The sequence below is a fragment of the Pongo pygmaeus genome, chromosome 20 (assembly GCF_028885625.2).
Source record: "Pongo pygmaeus isolate AG05252 chromosome 20, NHGRI_mPonPyg2-v2.0_pri, whole genome shotgun sequence".
In the NCBI taxonomy this organism is placed as follows: domain Eukaryota; kingdom Metazoa; phylum Chordata; class Mammalia; order Primates; family Hominidae; genus Pongo; species Pongo pygmaeus.
The window spans coordinates 62,285,961-62,291,960 of record NC_072393.2 but is presented as its reverse complement, the minus strand read 5'-3'; the positions used below and the strand labels follow the sequence as shown (position 1 = coordinate 62,291,960).

The 6,000-nt window shown below is 39.6% G+C and overlaps 1 pseudogene; it reads right to left on the bottom strand.

Moving 5' to 3' along the window:
* Positions 1 to 1,578: 1,578 nt before the first annotated feature.
* On the bottom strand, positions 1,579 to 2,979 carry LOC129021120 (ret finger protein-like 4A; annotated as a pseudogene).
* Between the last annotated feature and the right edge of the window lie 3,021 nt (positions 2,980 to 6,000).

Below are 6,000 nucleotides of genomic sequence, written 5' to 3'. Positions count from 1 at the left end.
CAGCCTCTAATAACCACTGCTCTGCTCTCTGCTTGTGAGATCAAATTTCTTTTAGATTTCACATATAAGTGAGACCATGGGATATTTTGGCAGTGATGGTGGCAAAATAATATGGACATAATAAATACCATTGAATTTTACACTTAAAAATGGTGAAGATGGTAAATTATATATACTTTACCACCATTTGTTAAGAAATAAAAGACTGAATGAAAATTAATAGTATTCTGTGGGATCATATCAAGTGATACGGTTTGGCTCTGTGTCCCCAGCCAAATTTCACGTTGAATTGTAATCCTCAGTGTTGGGGGAGGGAGCAGGTGGTTGATGATTTGATCATGGGGACAGATTTCCTCCATGCTGTTCCCATGATGCTGAGTGAGTTCTCACAAGATCTGACGATTTAAAAGTGTATAGCACTTTCCTTTTTCTCTCTTTCCTATCACTATGTGAAAAAGCCACTTGCTTCCCCTTTGCCTTCCTCCATGATTGTTCAGTTTCCCGAGGCCACCCAGAGATATTCCCTGTGTGACTTGCAGAACCATAAATTAATGAAACCTCTTTTCTTCATCAATTACCCAGTATCAGGTAGTTCTTTATAGCAGTGTGAGAATGAACTAATACAGAATATTGATACCAGGAGTGGGGCACTGCTATTAAGATACCTGAAAATGTGGAAGCGGCTTTGGAACTGGGTAACAGGCAGAGGTTGCAACCGTTTGGAGGGCTCAGAAGAAGACAGGAAGATGTGAGAAAGTCTGGTACTTCCTAGATACTTGTTAGATGGTTTTGATCAAAATGCTGACAATTGAATTGCTCTTAGCAAAGTACCTTAAAGTAGAAATTAAGGTGACTGATTATGGTATTTTCTTCCTATTACGAGTTTCTCACCAAGCTTCAACTGCGTCTAGAAATTTTGTAAATGTGTGCTTTTCACTCAACTCAGTATAGCTGTGATTTCCATTGTAATTTCATATTTGATCATTTTATTTACAAGTGGTTATTTCATTTCCATGTATGTGGACAATTTATGAATGTCTTCCTGTGATTGATTTCTAATTTGACTCTGTTGCCAGCATAGAAGCGGTGTATAGTATTTCCATTTGAAAGCTAATGAGCTCTCTCTAAGACCACACATATTTGTGGCAAACACTCAGTGTTTACTTCAAATGAATGTCAGTGTTCAGTTGTTGGGTTAAACTGAATACATAAACATGTATAATTTTGCCGTATTCCTAGGTCCTTATCATTTGAAATTCACTTACCGTGTTGGGTCACATTCAAATTATTATTTAGTTCATAACTTCCATAACACATAGTATACAAATCTTGCAGAAAACAGAAAACATAGGCAAATGAATCTGAATTTTCAAAATATTTATTGAACAGAAATATAAACATAAACCCCAAAGAAAATAACTTGACAAACTTTAAGTACAATGTCATTTTCCCCTATTTAATATAATTGCTTTCTGTTCATCGTTTACAGAATGACGGCTCTTTCCCTTCTATCCCTTTGTAGCTATGTGTATCTAGCAGCAAAGTTCTTAGCTATGGCTATGGGTGCACAGAAACTTCCTAAAGATGTTTATGTTCAAATGTTGATTGACTTTCCCCAGAATAAACTGCGGCACTGGCACTGGCTTGATTGATCACAGAACAGATACTCAGGATGCTCTGATTATCTTGAGTTCCATATTTATGAGCAAAAAATGGACGCCATGGCTTGCAAACAGGAATTTTGCTGAATGTGTAGATATGGCACCCATCACTGACATTGTAAAAGGAAACGGACCTCATACCTACATCCAGGAAAATCCCCACTCTGTGCAACTGGGGACTCACCCAGAGAGGAGTCATAGGCATAGTGCTGGCAGCAAAGACCTTTCCTTTTCTTCAACCCACAGTCAAGAAGCCGTGTTCTGAAGAAAGCACAATCTTCCCCTGTCAGTTCACAGATTCCTTGCACACGCCCACATCCCATACTTGGCTGGTGCCCACGTCCACCTCCCAGTAATGGCGGCCGGAAGTGAAGCGAGGGGCGCCCAGGACGCACACTACAGCGTCGAACCACTCAGCTTCCTCCTTCCTATTCTGGCTGACATCCCCACTTCGGAAACTCCTCAGGTCTTCAGAAATGATGAGATAGTTGCTGGCTGTGTCCACATCCAAGGTCATATCCACTGTGGAAATAAGAAGAAGTAGTTCAGCAAAGACACACACTACAGGCTACCTCTGCCCTTTTACTGCAAACACTCAATTATGTTATTCACTTTTACTTTTATTCTCCTTTCTTTCCCAAATCAAAATTTCCTGGGGAAACTTGTTTGGCCACCTGATGAGGTTAAATTTTATCTATAGGTTGCATGAATACAATAATTGTAACAAGTCCACCTGATTCATATTAGAAATTCCTTTCGAAATAAGTTAGTGGATAATTGGATTAAAATTATTTTTCCATTTAGCACATATGATACATGAAAGAAGACAGGAGCTTCCTCTCCAAAATATTGTACAAACTTGCACAGATTCAATGAAAATCTATACGCAAAGGTGAGAACTGCTGTCAAGTGTGAAGCATGCAAGTTTTAGCTGCTAGATATCTGCTAATGCCTATATTTAATGAAGAAATGTTTGAAAGTCGTTTGCCCAGTGCCTTTTATGGGTAGTCGCAGGTCATGTAGATTCCTTACCTTGAAACTTCCTCATCCTTGGGTTCATTGTTAGACTAGATTTCAGCTTGGGCTCTAGTTCCTTGATGATGGGAACCAGCGCCCTCAGCTTGTAGTGGGGCTTGATGTCATCCTTCTGAGAGACCACAGAGCAGAAGCCGCACAGTAAACCTTCCCCATCGGGCTCCTTCTGGAGTGAACTGAGGCACTGGGGGCAGCAGACATATCCACATTTCAGTTGCACGGGTTCTTCAAGATCTTTTAGACAGACAGGACATCTAATGATTTGTTTGAAGTGTTCAGCCATGGCAAATGTCTATAGAAAAAAAAAGTGAACATGGTATTAGAATTTCTATGAGCTGAATGAACAGCTGATAGTGCTTGGGACTTTTATCTTTACAAGCGTAGAGCTATCATGGCACGATACTTAAAATCACTACTGCTAGTGATGAAGACACAACATGAATACAAATGTCAATGACTCAAGGCCCCGGACTTCTAATATCTGTAATACCTATTGGAATAAAGGGCATGATTCACCGAAAGACTTTGAGTTGCAATAGTAAAGGAGTCTACATCTGATCTGTTTGATATGGTAGCCACCAGTCACAAATGGCTATTGAGACCTGAAATGGGGCGTATCTGAATGGAGATGTGCTGTGAGCCAAATACACTCTTATTTTGGAAGACATAATGGGGAAAAGAGAATGTAAACTATCTGCTTGAGAATGTTTGAAGTTGCTCACATGTTAAATGATTCTATTTTGAGTTAAAATTCATTAGGCTTGTTTTGTTATGTTTTATGTGACTACCAGAAAATAAATTTACAATTACATATATGGGTTATCTTATGTTTCCATTGGACAGTTCTGGAGTCCATTTGAAGACCTTCTACTTCCCCAACTGTGCAAACTGGATGTGGTGAAAAACCTGATAGCGCACCAAAAGGACAAGACACAAAATACAAATAAGTTGTACCAGGTAAAACTGAATCTTCTGCATAGCGGGGAAAAAAAACAAGCAAAAAACAGAACTAAAAAAAAAAAAACAAACAAGCAGCCATATATATGACAATGGATTAAAATCCAAAATATATATGGAATATTTTCAAGGCAATAGCAAAATGAAAAGAAGCCAAAATCATCCAATTTCCAATGGGCAGAAACCTGAGTAGACATTTCTCTGGAAAACACACACCAATGACCAGCAAGTGCTGAAGAACAAGCTCAACTTCACTCACCGTCAGAGAAATGCAATTTAAACTGAGACAGGAATCCTGTGTGTTCACAAGAGAATCGAGAACGTATCCAGTGACAATTTCACAAAAGACCAAAACAGTGTCTGTTAAAATTAGCCACTTGTCATTACAATTACAAGGACAAGGAGGACCCTGGGCTGATGAGGTGCTAAAAAAACAGGAGGGAGTTAAGCTGGTTGAAACAATTACCACAGTAATTACCATGGTCATTACCACACTGAATCACACACTCTGCAGTGTCAAGGCTGACCCCAGCATGCCCATATGTAGTATCAAAATTGGTGCCTCCCCAATTCTAAAAAATCTCTGCTTTTTTCCTAGAAAACCTAATGATTAGTTCACCTCTTAATTAGAAGGGCTAATAAAAATAGAAAACTTGAACTACTTTGCATGCCACCAGCTCTCAGAATCATGCCCACACTTCTCTCCTAACTGTGTACTTTTGCTTTGGAATAGAAGCTTCTTGCCTTTCACTTCATTCTGGCTGGCTCATCCCTGAATTCCTTCTCCTGACAGCATCAAGAACCTGGAAACTGGCTGGGACTGGGGTCTCTCTGGCATCCAGAGACCCTCCTGAGCCCTCCAGCAACAAAACCGCCTTGAGATATTATCCCCCCTCTCCTAGGATGGCTATGATCAAAAAGACAAAAGATAAGTGTTGGTAACGATGTGGAGAAAGGGGAACCCTTGTACACGGTTGGTGGGAAAGAAAATTGGTACAACCACTACAGAAAATACTAGGGAGGTTTCTGAAAACATGAAGAATAGAACTGCCTGTGTTCCAGCAACCCTACTTCTCCGTTTATACATGAAAGAAAGAGGTCAGCATGTTAAAGAGATATCTGCACTCTTAGGTTCTCTGCAGCGTTATTCACAATAGTCACGGTAACAACCCTGGAGTCTGTGGGAGAAAAATGGATGAGGAAATGGTGATATATACAATCGATTATTCTACCATAAAAAAGAAGGAAATCCTGGCATTTGCACCAATGTGGTTGAAGGCCGAGGGCGTTATGGGAAGTGAAATAAGTGAGACTGAGGGAAGTAAACACTGTGTGATCTCAGTTAGGTGGAATCTGAGTTGACTGATCTCATAGAATCAGAAAATAGCCACTGCACTCCAGCCTTGGCAACAGAGCGAGACCCTGTCTCAAAAAAATTAAATAAATAATGAATCCCCATCCTGGAAGAGGTAGGTCCCAGCATCCGGCCAGATCTTTTCTGCAATAGTAATTTAAACACACTTTGCTTTTATTTCCTTCCCTTTCTCTTTCTGAATTAAAAGGAACAAAAAACTGAAAAAATAAATTCAGAAAATAAGAGAAGAATGATGGTTGCCAGGAGTTGTGGGAAGGGGAGATTAGGAAAACAATACCAAACCCATAGGAAAACCTGACATTGAATAACACAGCCACTGAACCTCTGTCCATCATTTCAGAAAGTCTACCAAATTCTGATGAAATTCAAGCAAATGGAGATTGTCATTTCTCTAGTCTTGGTATTGAAAATCTAAGACTTACCTAAGCATTACCAGGGCAGAGGTCCCATTCTCCTCCAGAAATACAGTGTGTCTGTCATGGAGTTGGCCTCAGACAACACTTGTGGAATCAAGAAATTATTGCATTCCCCTAGACTCTCATACGCCTTTTGTAAAAATGAATTCCATAAGATTGAACTCACCTCTCCTTCTGGAGTTTCTCCCCTGGCCTCCAGCTGCTTCTGCGGACAGCTCAGATCTGGAGTGAGAGCTGGCTGCCAGGGGCTTTTATAGGAGAGGGTCTCTCCACCCACCTTAGCCACACCCTTTCCCTTCCAATTTAATCCAATCAGATTCTGATTTAATTCCGCCATCATTGAGATTGTTACTATTGGACAGGTTTTTATCATAAAGGAAGACGATTGTGTTTTCCGTGTTCTTTTTTAATTAACAAGGACAAAATATTGCCATGTAATAATTTTTAGATAAGATCTTGAATATTATGCCTATTGATTAAAATTTGGAAATTAATTAAAATTAATTAAAATCGTAAAAATTGGGGTGACATTTAAAATTCCTCTAAAAGGAATGGT